Source organism: Panthera leo, chromosome F2 (assembly GCF_018350215.1).
Source record: "Panthera leo isolate Ple1 chromosome F2, P.leo_Ple1_pat1.1, whole genome shotgun sequence".
Lineage (NCBI taxonomy): Eukaryota > Metazoa > Chordata > Mammalia > Carnivora > Felidae > Panthera > Panthera leo.
Window position 1 is genome coordinate 47,840,624 of NC_056695.1, and position 20,836 is coordinate 47,861,459.

At 43.0% G+C, this 20,836-nt stretch overlaps 1 protein-coding gene across 1 annotated transcript in view; it reads right to left on the bottom strand.

Moving 5' to 3' along the window:
* Positions 1-20,630, bottom strand: part of NCALD (neurocalcin delta) — a 394,624-nt gene extending 373,994 nt beyond the window's left edge. The window contains exon 1 of the mRNA XM_042924083.1: positions 20,453-20,630. The gene's annotated coding sequence lies outside the window, so the exon portion shown is untranslated. The remainder of the gene's footprint in view (positions 1-20,452) is intronic.
* Positions 20,631-20,836: the final 206 nt, after the last annotated feature.

Genomic DNA, 20,836 nt, shown 5'->3' on the forward strand with positions numbered 1-20,836 from the left:
CATAGTGTTCCCGGCTGCATGCCCTCCAAGGCTGACTCTGGTGCTCCCAGAAATCCTTTGAGCTCCTTAATATCCTTTAAAAAGAACTCCCTTCAGGGGGCGCCTGGGTGGCTCAGTTGCTTGAGCATCTGACTTTGGCTCAGGTCATAATTTCACGGTCCATGAGGTCCAGCCCCGCATCAGGCTCTGGGCTGACAGCTCACAGCCTGGAGCCTGCTTTAGTTTCTGTGTCTCCCTTTATCTCTGTCTCTCTCTGTCTCTGTCTCTCTCTCAAAAATAAAATAAAAACATTAAAAAAATAATAAATTAAAAAAAAGAACTCACTTTCTGTGTAAACTAGCCAGAGTGAGCACTGTTGTTTGCAACTGAGAACCTCAAACCAGCATAAAACCAAATAACAGTTGTACAATTAAATGAGTCAAGAGAAAAGAAACACATTTTGGCATATGAGGGGGCTTTTTAAATCCTATAAATATAAAATGTTAAAGAAGTAAAAGAAATTAAGGCAGCTGTCTACAAAACTTTGATAGGCAAAGGAAGCTGATCGTCTGTTGCAAAGGACAGCTGGACCATTGATGTGGTGACTTTGTCAGCACACCTACACACAACCTACTACTACTCAAGACTTGAGGTTGCATAGATTCAACCTGTATCTGTGAGCACGAGGACTTGCTATTTTAACCTCTCCTGGACTCGAAATTCCTGATTTACGAGACAGTTAAAAACAAAGCTATTACTTCCCAGTGGGTATTAAGATCAGCGATATCTAAACAGGGCAATTTAATCATTACCTAGATAAACTGGGTCTTAAATCCTAGACTCTGAGAAAAGTTTACATAAAACCTTTATGTAATTCACCAAAGTCATTTCAATGCCAGAACAACTTAGACTTGAAACAGAGGGCACCTAACAAAAGACTTTCAAGTCTTATCACCATGCTTGATCAAAAACTGAAGACAAAACCATCCTGCAATGGGCTTTCTCAAAAAGATACAAGTCTTAACAATAATTTCCGTTGGTTTAATAACATTCTCTTTCAGGATTAATGACCTAACAAATGAAGATGTAGGCCTTTCCAAACACTTTGGATTTCCTAGGGTTTGGGATTTATCACACACAAATAAGATAAGGTCAGTGACCCAGACTCCTTACCTTGAGTCCCAAAACCTTGCTTATGGATATCCAGTTATTTATAATATATCTGAAAGTATTCCAAAGTAGACATATTTTTTGCCTGGGCAGCATCCATTCCCATTTCTTTGAGTACGAACATCTCCACTGTCACTGGAGACCATACTCCCTCATTTCCAGTCCATGTGCTTCAATAAGGAGGTGGTTTAACCCCTTTCCGGAGGTCAGCAGCATGGCTGCCATGTTTGATTGAAAGACTGGCATGTAATCAATTTAGGGCAATGAGAATAAAGAATTTTGATGGAACTATAGAGAAAGAGAAGCTGCTTGTTGGGGTGTCTCATCTAATTGCCTTAGAGCTTCTGATTAGTGTCTTGGTATCATGGAGAGCCTGCTTGATGATGAAACCAACAGGCATCAGGAGAGCCTGATGATGAAACCAACCCAGAAGAATATAGAGCAAAGAGATGGCAAGAGACAGATTTCTGACAATATTGTTTGAGACATGGATCCAGCCACACCTTTGCCTTTACAGTTACGAGAACCAATTAATTTGATTTTTTTTAAGGCCCTTTGAATCAGGTTTGTAACATTCGCAACCTGAAGAGTCTTAACAGATACAGATTCCTTTAAGCTAAGACTTTATAAAGATAGCAGAAGCGTTAAAGTATTTAGCTTCAAATATTAAAGTATAAAATAAGCTTGTACCAGAGATGTTAAATCCCTGCTATGAACAACTTCCCATTCCAGCATGAGCTGCCTTACCCACAATCCCCTGCTCAGAGAAACGGTGCTGAAGAAGTCTGTGCACAAAGCAGTCACCAATGGACCTGGAAGGAACAACCAACCCAAAGGTAGCTAATTATTTTGCTGGCCAGGCTCCATTGATTGTATGGCCTGGCTCAGTGAGCTGGACCAAACTCTCACTTATGAGTTAGAGCCAGGAGATACTGAGGTCTCAGCCAGCGGCTTTATGGGTTGGCGATTCAGAGGCCAAATGTAAAATGAAGCAACAAAAGAAGATAGGAAAGAAAAAGAGAGAAGCCAATTGAGCAGAGACCACATGACCTCGGAGAAAGATAATTACCCTATTCCCAGTTTTCCTGTCTGCTGTTTTGGCCCCCATGAGCCCAGCTATACTGTTTCACAGGCACAGAATCCTTTCAAGGGGCAGTGTCGTACATGAGTTAGAGAGTATGGCTCCCAAGTGACCACCTGGGCGTGAGTCTTGACTCCTTCTGCCCACTCACATGCCTAAGGCCACATTCTCTACACCTGCCCTTCTACTGAGTAGAATAGGGATAATAACACCCTACCTCCCAGGGTATGGGAGAAAAGTCTATGTGATAATATACTCTGGATAATGTAATGGTAGTAGTAGTCATTGTCACGATGAGCCCCTTGTACTTGAATTAGTGTAGTGATATTCTAGTCCTTGACAACTGAGAGGGCCCAAACTAAAGCAACAATTCACTAAATGATTAACTTAAATATAACTCTGTTTCTACACAACATATATAGAATTGTCAATGTCCAGATATAATTACAGTGTAAAATCCTCTTTAACAGGGGAAAGACTTAGCCATGAAAGTGCTGAGCTGGTAACACTTGAAAGAGTACGATGTTCTCGTCCTCTTTCTGTATCATGCCCTGTTCTTCTTGGGTCCCACACTGACCCCCAGCACTAGCTAACTCCATTTACAAGGGCTGATAGGCCAACTCCCGAGACTTCTCTGTCTGCAACTGCTTGCAGCTTGCCTGGGGGTGCACTGTGTGTGCCCCACAAAAGATGCAGATGCTGCGAGAAACAGGAGAATGTCTATAGACTGTCCTGGCTTTTCGCGTGAAGGAAACAACTAAGCCAAATCCAGAAGCCTTCTCTCATTACTCAAACGACTGTACTGTGATTACTTCCTGTTTTGAGCAGGCCCACTCCTTCTGAGGTTGGAAAAACATTCACCTAGTGGCTGAGGGTTTTACTCTGTTTTGTCCCCTCCTGTGAAAGCTACACAAACAACTGTACAGACTTTATCATTCTGAACTATCGATCCATGCTTTCCGGCCTTAAAAAAAAAAAAAAAAAAAAAGATTTTGCTAAAGAAAGATAATATAAATCTGGGGTGCCTGGGTGGCTCAGTTGATTAAGCATCTGACCTCAGCTCGGGTCATGACCTCATGGTTTGTGAGTTCGGGCCCCGCATCGGGCTCTGTGCAGACAGCTCAGAGCCTGGAGCCTGTTTCATTCTGTGTCTCCCTCTCTCTCTGCCCCTCCCCTGCTCACGCTCTGTCTCTTCCTCTCTCTCCCAAAAATAAATAAATTTTTTTTGTGAAAAAAATAAAAAAGAAAGATAATATAAACCACCTTTCAAAGATCCTTTTTTATTTAGAAAAAAAAACCCTCTATTTCCACAGCAAAAAATATATGTATATATTTTTTAAATCCACACAAATATGTTTCAAATCTGTTCCCCAACATGCATGAAGAATAAGAGGCATACAGGAGCCCTGAGAAAGGACAGAAGTTTTTTCATAAGGAAAAAAGAACTTTTCGCGAAGACCCTGGTGTATTGGGTTTTGCATTCTTGGCCGAAAGGTAATAATCAAAGGATTAAATCTATATTCCCTAGGTCTTTCTCTCTCCCTCCTTTTGGTAGACTCAGGATGTGAGTTTTTGAGAACAATCACTACTCTAAAAATCAGAGAACTCGTGTATTCTTACAGCTGCAGAAGAGGGCCAAGGGAGAGAAGAACTGAATGTGTCAGAACCCTCCAGTGTTTCAGGCTAGAAGACATTTCCGTGTGGGAATAAGCCACTTTTTGACTCTACAGTCAGTCCCTTGACTTACAAGCTGATCATGTTCTAAGTTTCTGATCAAGGTCCAACCTGGAATGTTTAGAATCTAGAATGTCTTCTCCCCTAACAACAATGTTAAGCACTGACTATGTCACCCTAAAACAGCCATTCTAACCCCAGAATTCCTAGGGGATTACATAGTTTTGTCCTGTGGGTCCTGCACAGTCCAGACATAACTTGTGACCCTCCTTTATGAAAATGCGTTCAGAGTTCCAAATAAGACATAGTGTTTCAGGGCTTCTGACCCTACAGGACTGTCACCAGTGCCAAGACACCAGTGGTGGCCAAGGCCTGCCCTCCTTCCTCTCACCCCACCCACACTGACCAGCTAAGGGCACCAAAATGGGTAAGGGTAGGAGCAGGAGGGGTCCTTCTGGTCCCTCCTTCTGGTCCCCACTTGGTCACCAGCAGAGAAGGCAAAAAGCAGGAACTTGAGGCCAGCAGGGTGAATGCCAGGGCCACAGTGTGCAGGAATTAGGGGGGAGGGGAGCAGAATTCTCTGAGGCTTGGGCTGGCCCGTTCCCCCAGCTCAGCCAGGGACTGCCTGTGCTCTTAGCTTTCATTTCCACTGTTGGTTGCTAAGTGCTCTACATAATGCAAAAGTAAATAGTTACACAGCGCAGTTTGGAATACACAAAAACACACATCAATCAGCCACGAAAAAAAAACCTCTCAAAGTTTCTAGGTTTATTTTTAGATCCTGGTTGGCCAAATGAGTAACCTAAATGTCCAAAGGAAGAGAAGCTGGGGCTGAAAAGTGTATTTAGAAACAGGAGACACTGATACTGCAGGTCTCCAGGCCGTCTTAGCTTATAAAATATGCATCAGTCAAGTCCTCAGGTGTTTTAAGTACCTCACAGCAGTGCTTGAATAGGGTCCGGGATCCAATGCACTCACAAGACTTGCTCAATAGAAAACATCATCCCCTGTCATGGGGTTTCAAGACATTACAGTGAGTGTAACATAAAATATTGATATCCTTTAGTGAAGGACCCAATTTAAGAAAAGTAACTAAAACAATGCTAAAGTAATGAGTGTAAATCCATTAAGGAGAGTAAAAAGTGTTTATTCACCTTATATTTCCCATGACATCTGGCAGAGTGCCTTGAATAGAGCAGACACACAACAATGCTTATTAAATAAATAATAATACTCTTGGAAGAGCCCTTGTTTCTAGGCAAAACCATTATGACCTCCCTGAGATTCTCCATGTGGTGCTCAAACTAGCCAACCAGACTTGAAGTTTCAAAGATAAATTTATCACTATAAAAGGAAATCAGAAGAAACAACAGAACAACAGATAGCATAATAGAAAATAGCGAACCGTCAGATTGAAAAGCAAGAATAACCCTGAGCAACTCATTGAGATTTGCTTACTTCTTCACCTGTAAAATGAGATTATATTTGTAGCCCGACCACCATGTGGCATCGCAGTAGAGACGGATGAACAGGTGCACTCCAGCCTTCTCAGACAACACCCACGAGCTGCCTGGTCATGTCCAAGTTACAAGGCAAAATCTGGGCCCAATGGGACTAAGTTATTTTCAGTGTAACCACCTCATTCTAGGAAAATAAAAAATCATCCTTCCCTTAGAAAAGACCCTTCTGATTATAATGCCACTTGTTTATAGTTGGAAAAAATGCACAAGTAAAAAAGAAAGGTCATTTGCTTTATGGAAAGTTTTAAAAAAACACACACACACAAAGCACCATTCAGTAAAGGGTGTTGGGACAACTGGTTCGCAAGTTAAAAGAGAGAAATAATCACTTTACCTCCTCATTTCCTCCTTGCTCTCCACCAAAATAAATTATAGTTGAGTTAAATAATAATACGGGTTTTTTAATGTGAAGAATTCTTTAAAACCCGTAGAAAACAGAGCTGATTATTTATCAAACCCTGTGAAAGAATGCAGCAGGCTGTCCTATCAATGGAAGAAATTATGGTGAAACATTTACCCACTTAACAACAGAAAAACTATAATCAATGGGCAAGCAATAAATACACTGGGGAAATAATCATAGCAAATGTGTTTGAAGATATTTTATTACATATTATTAAGGATCTTATGCCCATATGTTTTAAGGGAAAAACAAAGCAAGTTTACAGAAAAATTTGTATACTATGACTGTTTTGGTAATAAAAAATGAGCCCCTTTTGTATTTTAAGAAGACTGTATTTATATGCTCCAACAAGGAGAAAGGGGAGGAGACACAACTCAGGCCTTTAACACTGGCTACCAGGGAGGCATGGGAGTAAAGGCCAGCCAGGAAAGCCCTTCCTTTGTGTGTCTTTGTCCTGAATTGTAATTTGAAAAAAAAAAAAAAAATTGTAACTGATGAGAAAAACATCTAAAGGCAAAGAATACGTAACAGAAAATTAGGAAAAGAAGAAATGCAGCTAGTATACAATATGAAAAAGAAATGTTCAGCCTCACTAGTAATCGAAGAAATATAAAGGCAAATAAAGTATTTTTGGTGACCAAATTAGAAAAAAAAATGTCAAAGTGATGATATCCAAGGTAAGAGAAAAGTAGATGAAACCCACACAATCATACAACACAAACTGCTTAAATTTCCAAATTATTTTCCAAATTTGCATTTAGAAAGCAAATGGCAAAGTGAGTCAAGAGTTTTTAACAAAAGTTCAAAGATCCGGGGCGCCTGAGTGGCTCAGTTGGTTAAGTGTCAGACTTCGGTTCAGGTCATGATCTCACGGCTTGTGAGTTGAAGCCTGGCATCTGGCCGGCTCTGTGCTGACAGCTCAGAGCCTGGAGCCTGCTTCAGATTCTGTGTCTCCCTCTGTCTGCCCCTCCACCACGTGTACTCTGTCTTGCGCATTATCTCAAAAATAAATAAACATAAAAAAAAAAAAAAGTTCAAACATCCAACCTACTAAATCCACTGGAAATATATTATAGGCTATAATCTTATATAGAGAAAAAGATTTTGTGCAAAAATAGAACAAAAAAACTATTTAACATTTTGACCAAATGACCAAATGGGACGGCTAAGTAAACTGAGGTATATCCATTCGATGGAATATTACATGCCCAATTAAACACTGTCTACAAAAAACATATAGCAAAATATAAAATTCTCATAGAAGCAAAAACTTCCATCTCTTTTACTCTCATTTTTTACCTCTGACACGAATGTGTGAGGGTTTTGTTTGTTTTTTTCCCCCCACACCAACAAATTCTTCAACTCTCCAGATGCCGACTGTGTCCTATAATCCCAGAGTTAGCGCAGACCCCACAGACTGGGGGGCTCAGTCCCACAAGACTGCCCCCCAATTCAGATGCCAGTTGTAAGTCTCGGATACTTGTACTTCTGACCAGCTGGCTATAAATCAGGGGTACCTATGATGCCCTCCTTGGATTCAATAATTTGCAAGAATAGCTCACAGAACTCAGAAAAACAATTTACTTGCTAGATTGCCAGTTTACTGTGAAAGGATATGATTCCAGAACAGCCAGATGGAAGAGCTGCATAGAACCAGGTATGGAGGAAGGGGTGTAAAGCTTCCATGTTTTCTCTGGGCAAGCCACCTTACCAGCGCCTCGATGTGCACAGCAACCTGGAAGTTCTCTGAACCCCATTGTTTAAGCTTTTTTTTTTAAGTTGTTACTTAAATTCCAGTTAGTTAACATGTAGTGTAATATTAGTAAATTCAAGCGTATAATATAGTGATTCAACACTTCTATACAGCACCCAGTGCTCATCACAAGTGTGCTCCTTAATCCCCATCATCTCTTTAACCCCTTTCCCCACCCACCTACCCTCTGGTAACCACCTGTTTTTCTCTATAGTTAAGAGTCTGTTTCTTGGTTTGCCCCCCTCTATCTTTTTGGCCCTTTGCTCCTTTGTTTGGTTTCTTAAATTCCATATGAGTGAAATCATACGGTATTTTATGGAGGCTCCATTATGTAGACACGATTGATTAAATTATAGGCCACTGGTGACTGAACTGGCTCTCCAGCCCCTTTTCCCTCCCTGGACATACTCTTCTTACCCCTATCACTCAGAAATTCCAAGGGTTTTTAAGGAGCTCTGTGCCAGGAACTGAAGACAGGGACCCAATATACATTTCTTATTATATCACAATATCACAGCTTAGGGTATATGGCAAAATAGAAAATTAATTTTTAAATTACACAAAAATATGACTAGGTGACTAAGAAAAATATTTCTTTATAAAAATAATGAAAAGAAATGTTCCAAATATTAACCATGTTTGCCTTTGACTGTTTGGGTTATGGTAACATTTTTTCCTTCCTTCTAATTTTCTAAAGTATGCAGATCTTATTTCATGACAATGCCTTACTGTTGTTATAATGACAAAGTCGAGGGTATGGAGGAAACAGTGCTCAAGGTCTAGGGAACATATACTTTAAATGACTGCATTCAAAAAAATCTAAGGCACAGCCTTCCTGTTGCTCTCTCAAGACACTTCAGAGGCCAGAACTGCATTCTGATTCTCACTGCTTGTCCTCTGGCCTGGCTTGGAAATGACTGTCATGTCTTCCAAAGGGTGAGGCAGTGGGAACTTAACATCACAGGATTCCCACATCCCAGACCTCTTCGGACAAGTCCCAGTGCAAAACCCTATCAAAGAGCACTTCCTGTAAATGTTCTACTAGAAACTTTAGATCACATGTCTAAAGAAATGTGTGTATGTGTGTGTGTGTGTGTGTGTGTCTGTCTGTCCATCTCACCTTCTCTGTCCTCAAGGGCACCAAGCCACACTGCAGGACAATGATGCAGCAGTCTACCTCATTTATCAAATGATTAATCTAAGTGATAATGATAAATCTATTTACCTAAATAGAATAACATTGCAAAAGAGTGAGAACCATAGGACCCTGAGCCAGGACTGTGCCCCAATATTAAATTATTTTAAATAACAACAGATTAAAGTCCATCTCTCCTCTCACACTTGCCATACAATCCAAAGTAATAGCTCAGATTCCTGGTGCAGTATTTCAGGCCCTCTCCCTAATACTGAGTTAGGCTAAATATTTCCCCTTCAGGTGCATTTAATGGTCAGATAGACACTCCAAATCCCTTATTACATAGTACTTCAGAGATACGTATCATATATATCTTTACATAAAAATAATGAAAGAATGGGGATCCTGGCAGGCTCAGTCAGTTGAGCATGTGACGCTTGATCTCAAGGTTGTGAGTTCGAGCTCCACGTCGGGTGCAAAGTTACTTAAAAAATAAAATCTTTAAAAAAGTAATGAAAGAAAATATTCCAAATATTAACACTGACTTATAAAAGAAAATCTTAGCGAAAGATTTTTTTTTTTTTTTTGAGAGAGAGAACAAGCGCACGAGCAGGGGAGGAGCAGAGAGGGAGGAAGATGGAGGAAGATGGAGGAAGACGGAGGAAGAGAGAGGGAGAGAGAGGGAGAGAGAGGGAGAGAGAGGGAGAGAGAGGGAGAGAGAGGGAGAGAGAGAATCCCAAGCAGGCTCCATGCTATCAGCGTAGAGCCTGACTCAGCGCCCGAACCCATGAACCGTGAGATCATGACCTGAGCCGAAACCAACAGTCAGATGCTCACCCGAATGAGCCACCCAGGTATCCCGGTAAAAGATTTTAGTAAAAACAAAATTTAGTGAAGAAAATAATGATCCCTCCAATACATCTCCTTAGTAAATTCAAGTATTTGCAATATCTTGCGTGACATTATTTTCTGAAAGGTGGTACACTTACACCTTTGTTGTTTTTTTTTTTTTTTTGTTGTTGTTTTTTATTTATTTTTGGGACAGAGAGAGACAGAGCATGAACGGGGGAGGGGCAGAGAGAGAGGGAGACACAGAATCGGAAACAGGCTCCAGGCTCCGAGCCATCAGCCCAGAGCCTGACGCGGGGCTCGAACTCACGGACCACGAGATCGTGACCTGGCTGAAGTCGGACGCTTAACCGACTGCGCCACCCAGGCGCCCCACACCTTTGTTAATAAAGAACAGCCACAGCAGCAGCATAACTTCTGCATGTGAGATGTTGAGATCATGCTCACATGTGTTACACACTTAACCTTCTCAACCCTCACAACAACCCCAGGAAGCAGCACCACTGTCACCCCAGTTGTTACCTAAAGGTACAAGCTCCAGGAGGTCACGCAGCTAATACCGGACAATGCCAAGACCGAAACCAGGCTAATCCAGCCCCAGAGTGGATAGGCGCTTTCTGCTATAGCACTACAGATTGCATCCACGTTCTTTTTTACTTCTACCAAAAATATCTCCTGCCTAAGGCTGGCTCGGACGATCTGTGAGAAAAACAACTGGTATCAACTAGCCAACAGAATCGACTATCAGCACAGATTTAGTAATTCTGAATGAAGGAGGTACTGAATTACTACATCAATTTTCCAAAAGCTACAATCCCCAGATCAGAACTGGAAGAAGGAAGTTATATGTGGCCTTCCAATAATGGAAACGGGAGAAATAAACCAATGAAACGGGCTGGTGGGGAAAAAGAGAGGTATAAAAGGGACTAAAAATAGTTGCCGTCTTATCTCTGCTGTAATAATAGCAGATTAGCACACGTTCTCTTGGAAATGTCACCTAGGCAACCAGAAATACAAAAAGATGCTCAGAAAAATACATGTATACACATCTATTTTTGCCATCTCTGAACATAAATGATCACTATTGCAAGAAGGACAATCATTAGACCATATATGGAAAAAAGAAAAAAGGTAGGCACACAAGAAAGTTGTATAAGTAGCTATCCAATGTAAAGTAGGATAGTAAGATACAAAGGTAGGTATCTAACTGTACAAGAAGCCCGGACCCTTGGGGTGCCTGGCTGGCTCAGTGAGCGGAGTACACGGCTCTATCTAGGGTTGTGAGTCTGAACCCCACGTTGGGTGTAGAGATTACTTAAAAAAATAAAATCGAGGAGGAGGAGGAGGAGGAGGAGGAGGAGGAGGAGGAGCAGCAGCAGCAGGAGGAGCAGGAGGAGCAGGAGGAGCAGGAGGAGCAGGAGGAGAAGGAGGAGAAGGAGGAGCAGGAGGAGAAGGAGGAGAAGGAGGAGAAGGAGGAGAAGGAGGAGAAGGAGGAGAAGGAGGAGAAGGAGGAGGAGAGGAAGAAATCCTAACTCATTGCCTCAAATTTGGCCCAAAAATCTATTAGGAATGTTAAACATACCTTTCCTATGTTTTTTAAAACTCATGTTTTTATCTCATAAACCAAAAGCAGACTAATACAAAAGAGTGTCGGCTGGCAAATTTTAAAACAACATTTGGAAAACTATCTTAAGTCTCACTTAACTAGAGGGCCTCTGTGGCCCGGTTTGCCTAAAACCGCCCCTGCTTGTCCCTCTTGTTTTGGTGTAATTATTAAAAAGTGCTCCTCCCCCACTTTCAAAGGCTTCCTTTGAAATAATAAACTATATGGCCTTATATTTAACCAAGACATATTTCTTGACCAATTAACAATGTGCTGGCAACCAGGTTGAGAACTTAGATCAGTTCAAAAAAATTGCATGAGATAAAATCCCTAACTCCCAGATTACTACAACCTAATGGAGAAGACAGAAGTAATACCCAAAACAACAATGAAGCAGTGAAAAGTTGATAATCATCGGTGTAATCCAGGCAGTAAGTGCTGCAGTTCTGATCAGAGACAGAGTATAGACAGCGTATCCCCTCCGGTGAGACACTCCATAGAAACTGTGTAAAAACACCCATGCTTCCAGAGCACTTACTGTATACCAGGCATCATGCCTGGTGATCTCACTCCATGCTCAAAACAACCCTAGAAGTGAAGAACTAGCATTATGCTCATTTTTATAGGACTCGTCCCAAGTATGACCTGAGAATTCAAATGCCTGACTCCGAAGTGTGTGCTCCCTGCCACTGTGAATGCGGACATATGGCTTCCTGCTGGCCCAAGCTTACCACGAGTTGGCGCAAAAGTCAGTTACCAGAGCCATCAGCTTCTCCTTCTGCTCTGTAGCACTGCAAGGTATGGCCCAACCCTGGCAGAGGGCTGCTGAACCAGCTGAGGCCCAGGTAGGAAACAGGGGGTGCTTTTTAATCCTACTGAAGAGTCCTATTGGAGAGACTACTGAGAAAAGTGTAATGAAGGGTGTAGAAAAGCAGGGAAGGCTGGCAATAGCAGGAAGTCATTACCATCCCTACGCCTGAGTGCATGACTGGGGGTGGGGGATAAAGGAATTCCAAAGATGGAGGCTGGATGGAGAAGACCCCTGGCATGAGCTGTGGCCTTCAGCATACAGAAGAAACCAACCTGCAGTATGCAACCCAGCAGGAGGGAACGCACCCTCCCCCACTCTCCTCCCACTCTCCCAGGGGTGGGCTGGATCCACCATTGGCCAAATTATACCAGAAATCAAAGACAAAGATCGCCCTTGATGCGTCTCAGGGCACAGAGCAGGTGGATACAGGAGGAAAGAGGACATGGAAGAAAGAGCCAACAAGAGATGTCTACCCTGGGGCGCCTGGGTGGTTCAGTCGGTTAAGCATCCGACTTCAGCTCAGGTCATGATCTCACAGTTACTGAGTTCAAGCCTTGCATTGTGTTCTTTGCTGACAGCTCAGGGCCTAGAGCCTGCTTTGGATTCTGTGTCTCCCTCTCTCTCTGCCCCTCCCCTGCTTGCTCGCTCTCTCAAGAATAAATAAACATTAAAAAAAAATTTTTTTTAAGGGATATCCAGCCTGCTTGCCATGTCCTTGTTCCTACATAAGAGTGTGTTCCCACTGAGGCAGAGTAAACTGGCCTGGTCAGTTTACTGACCTTTGCAGGAGCATGTGAGGTGCTATATTAGTAAGAAGGGGTCTAGCTCGGCATATGTGTGAGGCTGGTGCCAGTTCATGGGCAAGTGCCCTAGGTAGTTAGTTACACTAGGCCCCCTGCTTGGAAGGGCCCCACACTTGGTCTAATGCTCTGCTGACACCATTTTGAAATTCTTGATAATCTTTAAACCAGGGCCCCACAGATTATGCAGCTGGTCTTCGGGAAAGGCAAACCATTTTCCTCAGCTGGTAAGACTAAATTCTATAAGTATCACAAGACTCCAGGTATAATTATTCAAAGCAGACAGACCCAAAGTTAATATTAACCAGAGTCACAATGATACAGCAGAATATATAACACAATAAAATGAGGGAACATTTTACCTTTTTTTTCTTTCTTCTTTCTCTTTTGAAGTCAAACTGCAAAGTGGCTGAGAAACCCAAGTAAGCTGCCCCCTGGAGAGAAACGGAACTTAACAAGGGCCTCTCCACAGCACGGAGGGAATGGATTTTGGCTCTTTATTCAGTTAATGTGATCAATGCAGACAAATAAGCAGAATAATTTATGCCCTGGGGTGGACTCTTGATGTACCCCACTTGATGGGATATAGTCTTCAAATTAGCCAGGTAATTGCCAAAGCTACCCTTGACCTTGCCTTGTTTTCCTGGTATACATAAGCCCCAGTTTGAGACAACGTATTGAAAACCCACACATAGAAGGTTCATTGATGGGTCAGCAAAACTTACAAACTATATTTCTAAACTGATGCTTTCCGAAAGCCTAGAAACTAGAGCCTATACTGCTTCTGTTTCCATTTCCTGAAAGATGCCAAAATCCTCAGCCTTCCTCCGAGCATCGTTTTGAAAGCATCTGGGAAAGCCTCAGGTGAGAAGCCAGAACAGGGTCAGTGTCTCTCTCCCATTCGTTTCCTCGAAGGCCACTGGGCAAAGCAAAGCAAGGAAACTTCCATCTGAGGCAGGGGTCAGACTGGTTTTTGATAGCCTCTTTGGTAGATTTTTAGCTGTCTTGTTTGTTTGGTGGTTTAAAGTTACAAAAAAATTTCAGTAGGTCAAAAGTGTTTACAAAACCCCTACTGTGTCAAGGAACCTAGAACCCAAGCAGTAAATCAAATCTAGGGGCATCATGACAGAATCCAGCCACCAGCCCCTGGCATGGGCGAGCAAAGACTTCTCCCCCAAAGCCTCTGGAGGGTCAGCCGTGCTAATACCTTGATTTTGGACTTCTGGCCTCCAGAACGGTGAGAACAAACATTTCTGTTATTTTAAGCCACCCAGTTTGTGGTAATTTGTTACAGAGGCCACAGGAAACTAACATAAGCCCTCAGCCACATCTCTCACCTATGGCCTCAGCCTCACAACCTCCGGGAATGGAAAATATGAGGCCTTCCAATGCAGCCCATTTTGTTTGCACAGGGAGCCTACTTCTGAGCCCAGAATAAAAAATAAAAAAATTTTAAAAAAGCACAGAGCTTTTTCTGGCTAGAAAGCTCTTTAGTCATGCCTTGGGGGAGGTGGGCCCACTAGTGACCCCACACTAGACATTGCTTTCTTTCTCCATTCACTCCTGCCAGGATAGCACAGAGGGAAATACCATCTCCCTGGTACTGGAAACTCTTCTATAATGCAGCCCGAGGTCTCATTAATGTTTAAGAGGCCAGGTTACACTGTCAACTCCTTTGGAGCTTTTCGCTAAAAGCAAAACAAAACAAACATATCTTTCTCACACGGGTTTCAAGGACTTATTGTTATCCCCACCAATTACATAGAAAAGATATTTTTTAATGCTTTATTTATTTTTGAGAGAGATAGAGGCAGAGTGCAAGCAGGGGAGGGGCAGAGAGAGGGGGAGCCACAGAATCTGAAGCGGGCCCCAGGCGCTGAGCTGTCAGCACAGAGCCCGATGCAGGGCTCGAGCCCACAGACCACAAAATCATGACCTGAGCTGAAGTCGCATGCTTAACCAATTGAGCCACCCAGGCGTCCCAGAAAATATTTTTTTAATCTCAATACAATCATTCAGTTATGACACATATGAAATACGTGTTGTTATTTAGGGGGGGAAAGGGGGAAATTCTGAGCAGTCACTTCCTCTACATTTTGAGAGCCAAGCTAAATTTGTACAAATCAGATTATTCCCAAAGAATCTAAACACACAGGTCTGGGGGAAACCTAACATTCCAGATCTGACTGGATGTATAGTGGAAATATTCCCTGGGTTTGAATCCCAGCCCCATTAGTTATTAGTGACTTTGAGTAGGTCATTCAACCTCTTGATGCTTCAGTTCCCTCACCTGTGAAATAAGGATCATCATAGCAGCGTTCCTTCCTGCTGGATCCTCTCTGTTTTCCTCTCCAGATCCAGCCTCACTCCACTCTCAGCCCTAGGAGGCTGATTTCTAGATACAAGGTAGTCCTTACATCAAGTTTTCTTGTCCTCTGGCTTCTGGTTAGGTTGACAGGCAGTTGAGAGGCACCAGCAGAAATCAGAGAGGGAGAAAAGAGTGGTTGGGGACCTTCATCTGGATGCCTCCACATCAGGCCACAGTTTGAGTGTAGCTGTATTCCTCTACTGAAGAGTAATTCCAGAAACCTCTCTCTCACATCCCCTTTTCAGGGCTGGGGTAGTAAAGATTTACATGCATTGCTGGCCACTCCTGGTGATTTCCCTTAACCCTGCCCACATATTTATGGGGCGCCTGGGTGGCTCAGTCAGTTAAGTGTCTGACTTTTGCTCAGGTCACGATCTCACAGTTTGTGAGGTCAAGCCCCGCATCGGACTCTGTGCTGACAGCTCAGAGCCTGGAGCCTGCTTCTGATTCTGGGTCTCCCTCTCTCTGCCCCTCCCACACTCATGCTCTGTCTCTCTCTCTCTGTGTCTCTCAAAAATAAATAAACATTAAAAAAGAAAAAACCCTGCCCACATCTTTGTAAATAGTCCCTTCATTAAACTTTCTTCAGTTATACCCTTTGAGTATGTCATCTGCCTCCTTAGGGGACCCTGGTTGATAAACCGTTGAAAGGATTTATCAGAGTCAATTAATTAATTAATGTTTAGAACACTGCCATGTTCACAGAAAGTGCATAAAGGCATTTGGAATCATTACTGTCATTATTAGCAACATCAGTCAACTTAACTTGTCTGTGGCATCTTTGGTCATGAGATATCTCGGTGCCACATTTACCTTTCCTCCCCAAGTCCAATACCATTTAGTGTGGCAATAAATGTAATATCCACAGTTGTATAAATGTGGAGAAAACTATTAGGTTCTCTTTCATCTGAATAATTAAAATAACCCCCTAACTCTTCTGCTGTCTTTCTTCTCTTCACTCTCTCTTTAATGTGGGAAAGTGATCATGCTCTTGCCACAAATACTCAATAGCTCCTCCAAATGAAATTCAGATTCTGCTACCGTCCCTCACAATTTGATCCCAACCTACTTTTAATACTATACTAAACATTTCACACCCACTAGGACGGCTATTACATATTTTTTAAAATACCGAAACAGCAAGTGTTGGCAAGGAAGTGGAGGGATTGGAACCTGTGTAGACTGCTGGTGCGCATGTAAAATGGTAGCTGCCGTCGAAAACAGTATGGCAGTTCCTCGAAAAATCATATGATACAGCAATTCCACTTCTGGGCCCAGACGCAAAAGAATTGAAAGCAGGGACTCAAACAGATATTTTACACATCCATGTTCATAGCCACATTATTCACAATAGCCAAAAGGTGGAAGTCACCCAAGTGCCCACTGACAAATGAATGGATCAATAAAATGTGGTCTATCCATACAGTGGAGTATTATGCAGCCCTAAAAAGGAAAGAAATTTGGACACATGATACGACATGGATGAGCCTCCAAGACATTATGCTAAGTGACATAAACCAGTCACAAAATGACAAATACTGTACGATTCCACTTAACATAAGGCACCTAAGGTCGTCAAATGCATATAGACAGAAAGAATGAATGGTGGTTGCCAGGGGCTGGAGGGAGAGTTGGGGGCGGGGCGAGTTTTTATATAATGGGTTTAGAGTTTCAGTTTGGAAAGATGAAAAAGTTCTGGAAATGAACGGTGGTGACAGTTGCACAAGAATATGAATGTACTTGATGCCACAGAACTTTACACTTAAAAATGGTTGAAATGGTAAATGTTGTGTTATTTATATTTAACCACAATAAAAAAAATAACATTCAAGAAATGCTTATCGCTTGCCTATCACACAAGACACTGTACTGGGGACATGTCAGCAAAACACACTGGAAGGTCACTGTCCCCACCAAGGGGGCTCTGCTCCTGCACCTCCTCCCACATGGTCCTCCTTCCAATGAGTCTGTCCCCTAATGACGTCTTGCAATTTCATGTTGAAATCTGAACTCCTTAAAGGTAGGAGACTAGATCTTATTCATCACATATCACTGGTACTTAACACAGTGTTGAACATGTGGAAACTGCCAAAAGATATTGGTTGAAAATGTGAGTAAAAATCCAGCCAAAGTAGTGTATGTCTTCCTTTTCCTCCTATCTTCTAGCCAGCCAGCCAATACCTAACATTTCTTGAAGTTAGTTAGCTATATTTTCAGAAATAAGAGGTCAGAGCTTTTTACTAAACTCACTTCAAATTGTTCCATTAATGGAACGCCTGGCTGGCTCAGTCAGTGGAGCATGAGACTCTCAACCTCAGGGTCGTGAGTTCAAGCCCCACGTTGGACATGGAACCTACTTAAAAAAAAATTGTTCTGTTCACAAACAATTCTACTAAGGGTAGAATAATTATACTAAGTGTAGAAATTGTGGGTTGCAAGTCAGAACTCAACTGTTTACTAGCCATGTGTCCTTGTGCAAGTTACTGAGTGTCCCTAAACTTGTTTCCCTCATCTATGAAAGGGGGATACTAACAGCACTATAGTGGACATCTGTTGCTTTGCAATCCAACATCCATTGGCCCATCTTCTGGTGACAGTATAACAACGTATTCTAAGAACGTTCTTCTGGAAAATGACCCCGCTCCTACTCCTTAGCCTATGGCTCAAAGATAAAACCTGTGACCAAGCCCAAGCTCTACTAGTAAATGGCCCTCCAGCCACAGGAAGAGGCACTGGATCCTATCAAAGCCAATAAAGTCACAGCTAGTCATTGCAAGCGATGCTTGGAATAGAGGCTCTCACTTCCTAGCTGGATTTAAGCCCACAATGGTTTAAATAGAGCCTAAAAATGGTGCCAACTTCAAAAAACAAATCAAGAAATGGAGAGAGAGACACCAGGTCCTGATAATGATGCTTAAACCCTGGATTAAGCCATACCTGAAGTATATTTCTCTGGACTGAAGAGTTATAAGAGACAAAATAACGTTCCTTTTTTTTTTTTTTGTTAAGTTGTTTGACACTTGCAACAGAATTGAGTCCTAATTAAAATAAGTATCTCCTGAAAAATTATTACAAAGTTTAAATGGGATCCTCATGTACATACATAGTACACACTTGATAAATGGAAGCTACTAATATTAACTATAGTGATAGTTTATGGTAATGGTAGAAATTTCCTGGCTTCTTCTAAGGATGAATTTAAAAAAATTTTTTTTAACGTTTATTTATTTTTGAGACAGAGAGAGACAGAGCATGAACAGGGGAGGGGCAGAGAGAGAGGGAGACACAGAATGGGAAGCAGGCTCCAGGCTCTGAGCCATCAGCCCAGAGCCCGATGAGGGGCTCGAACTCACGGACCGTGAGATCGTGACCTGAGCTGAAGTAGGAAGCTTAACCGGCTGAGCCACCCAGGCGCCCCTAAGGATGACTTTTTAAATTGGCGTGCTCTGTCCCTGACATCTGCCTTCATTATCCTTCAATGATACTCTCTTTCACGATGACACAGATAGAGGGGTGGTAAGGACAAAGATTATATGCCACCACTTTCTAATCCCACACCCCAACAGACACCACTAATTGACCACAGCACTCTTTCCTGCCGAGCCTGGATTCAGCCTTGGATTCCTATTCAGCCCGGGTCTCTAGGCAGCCACTATCAATCAATCAAAGATGATATGAGAAATGAAACCTAGGGTCTCAGCTCCAGAACAGCAGTTGACAACGTTTTTCTATAAACCACTAGGTAGTAATTATTTTAGGCATGGTCTCTGTTGCATATTCTTCTCTGTATTTTGATTTGTTTTGTTTACGGCCCTTTAAAAATGTAAACAAGCATTCTTGATTCCTCAGCTATACAACCCCCCCCCCCACCCCCACGCCCGTTCTGGAGCCTAGAAATTAGACTCAGGCTGTTCCAGAGAACTGGGAACCACCTTAGCTCCCTCTGCATGGATCCCGGGAACCCGGTAATGGAACGCTTGGAAATGCTGCCTCAGTCAGAAATGCACCCACAGAACATACTGAATCACCTGAAATGTAACAGAAGAACTCTGCTCTCTTCATACCAATCCCAAATCGAGCGGAAATCCACACTCCAGGGGAAGCCACAATCCCAGGAAGAGCTACAAAGTCCATGCATGTGGTAACATTCACCTCTGCCTCCAGAACCAAATTCACTGCACGTCCTCTTCAAAGCGCTAGACCTCTATCCGTCACAGCCAAATGTGAGATCCCGCACCTTTTTACGAGTAAAGGGAAGAGTTCAAATCACTACATCTCTCCATTATTAGTCTGACCCTTTATAATTTAAACAAATACCTCTGAAATGGTGACAAGATAGCATGCCCCACTGCTTTTGACCAACATCTGATTCCTTAGTTATTTCCCAATGTTTTTTATTGTACGGTACTAAAGATTGGTTTTGTCTTTCTATTATTCTCCATGTTTGCTTCTGGCTTTAGTGAGAAGAATTAAACTTTGTTTGACCTGCATTTATTTATTCATTCAACAAACATTTTCTGAGGCCCACAATCCACCCCGCAAGGCACCTGCAGGTAGGGAAGACTGATTGATGTGTAGATGATGATGCAGGGCGCCAAGCAAGGGCAGCACAATTAGCTGGGAACGTGGGGGTGGGGGCAAGAGGTCTGCTGGTAGGCAGTAGGGAAAAATTCACAGGAGTTGCCCAGACGAGGAAGGGTGAGCCCAGCTCAGTGCTGAGCTGAAGCTACACGAGGAGAGGCTTGGGAGATGAGGCTGGTGAGGAAACAAGAGTGAGGTCATGAAATTCCCTGGAGCCCGAACTCTACCCCGAAAGCCACAGAAAACCTCTGAAGGAAATTAAGCAGAATGACTGGAGTCAGATTTTTGCTTTCAAAACGAGCATTCTAGTTGCAGTTCGGAGAATGGACTGGGGCAGGCGCATCCTGATGCAGAGCAAGGAGCTGGTGTGAAGGCCACTGGAGCAATTCAGGCAAGAGATAAGGTCGTCAACTAAATCAGTGGCAGCAGGAAAAGGGAAAAGGGGGCATAATAACAACAACAACAAACGACGAGAGCTCACATTTGTGCCGCACTTACTAATGACAAAGCACTGTGTGAAGTGCTTTCCGTGTATTAATTCATTTTATCTGCCCAACGAACCAGAGATAGGTCCGCTACCTCTTATCAACCTCATGCCACAGATCAGGAAACACAGAGAAGGAGCCCAGGGTCTGGGAGCTACTCGTGTCCCAGCCAGAACTCAGAGCCTGCAGTTTGGCGGCACAGCCCATGCTCCTCACAGCCCATTCACCTGGCACACTTACAGAGAGCGGGTCCTCAGGACTGCTGCTGACTAGCTGAAACGGGGGAGACTCCGGGGCAATTTCCAGGGGTCTAGCTGGGGCACCAGAACACTTGGGTTTCAGCTTCTCGAGCCTCCTCCTCTGACGGAAGCCCCTCCCCAGATCTGTACTCAGCTCCCAATGGTTCCCCTCCCATACGCCCACACTCCCATCACACCACCCCCTCCTCCATTGCCGCCCCTGCGTCCTGCATTTGACCCTCAAACACAGGCGTCTCCCGGGCCGAGGTAAAGACCCACAGGCATTGCCAATTAGGTCTGAGAAGCCTAGACCGAGAATCCTGCTCTTGGTAATACAGCTGCTTAAGTCTGTTATTTTCAAGTCAGACAAAGCTGGGAAAACTTT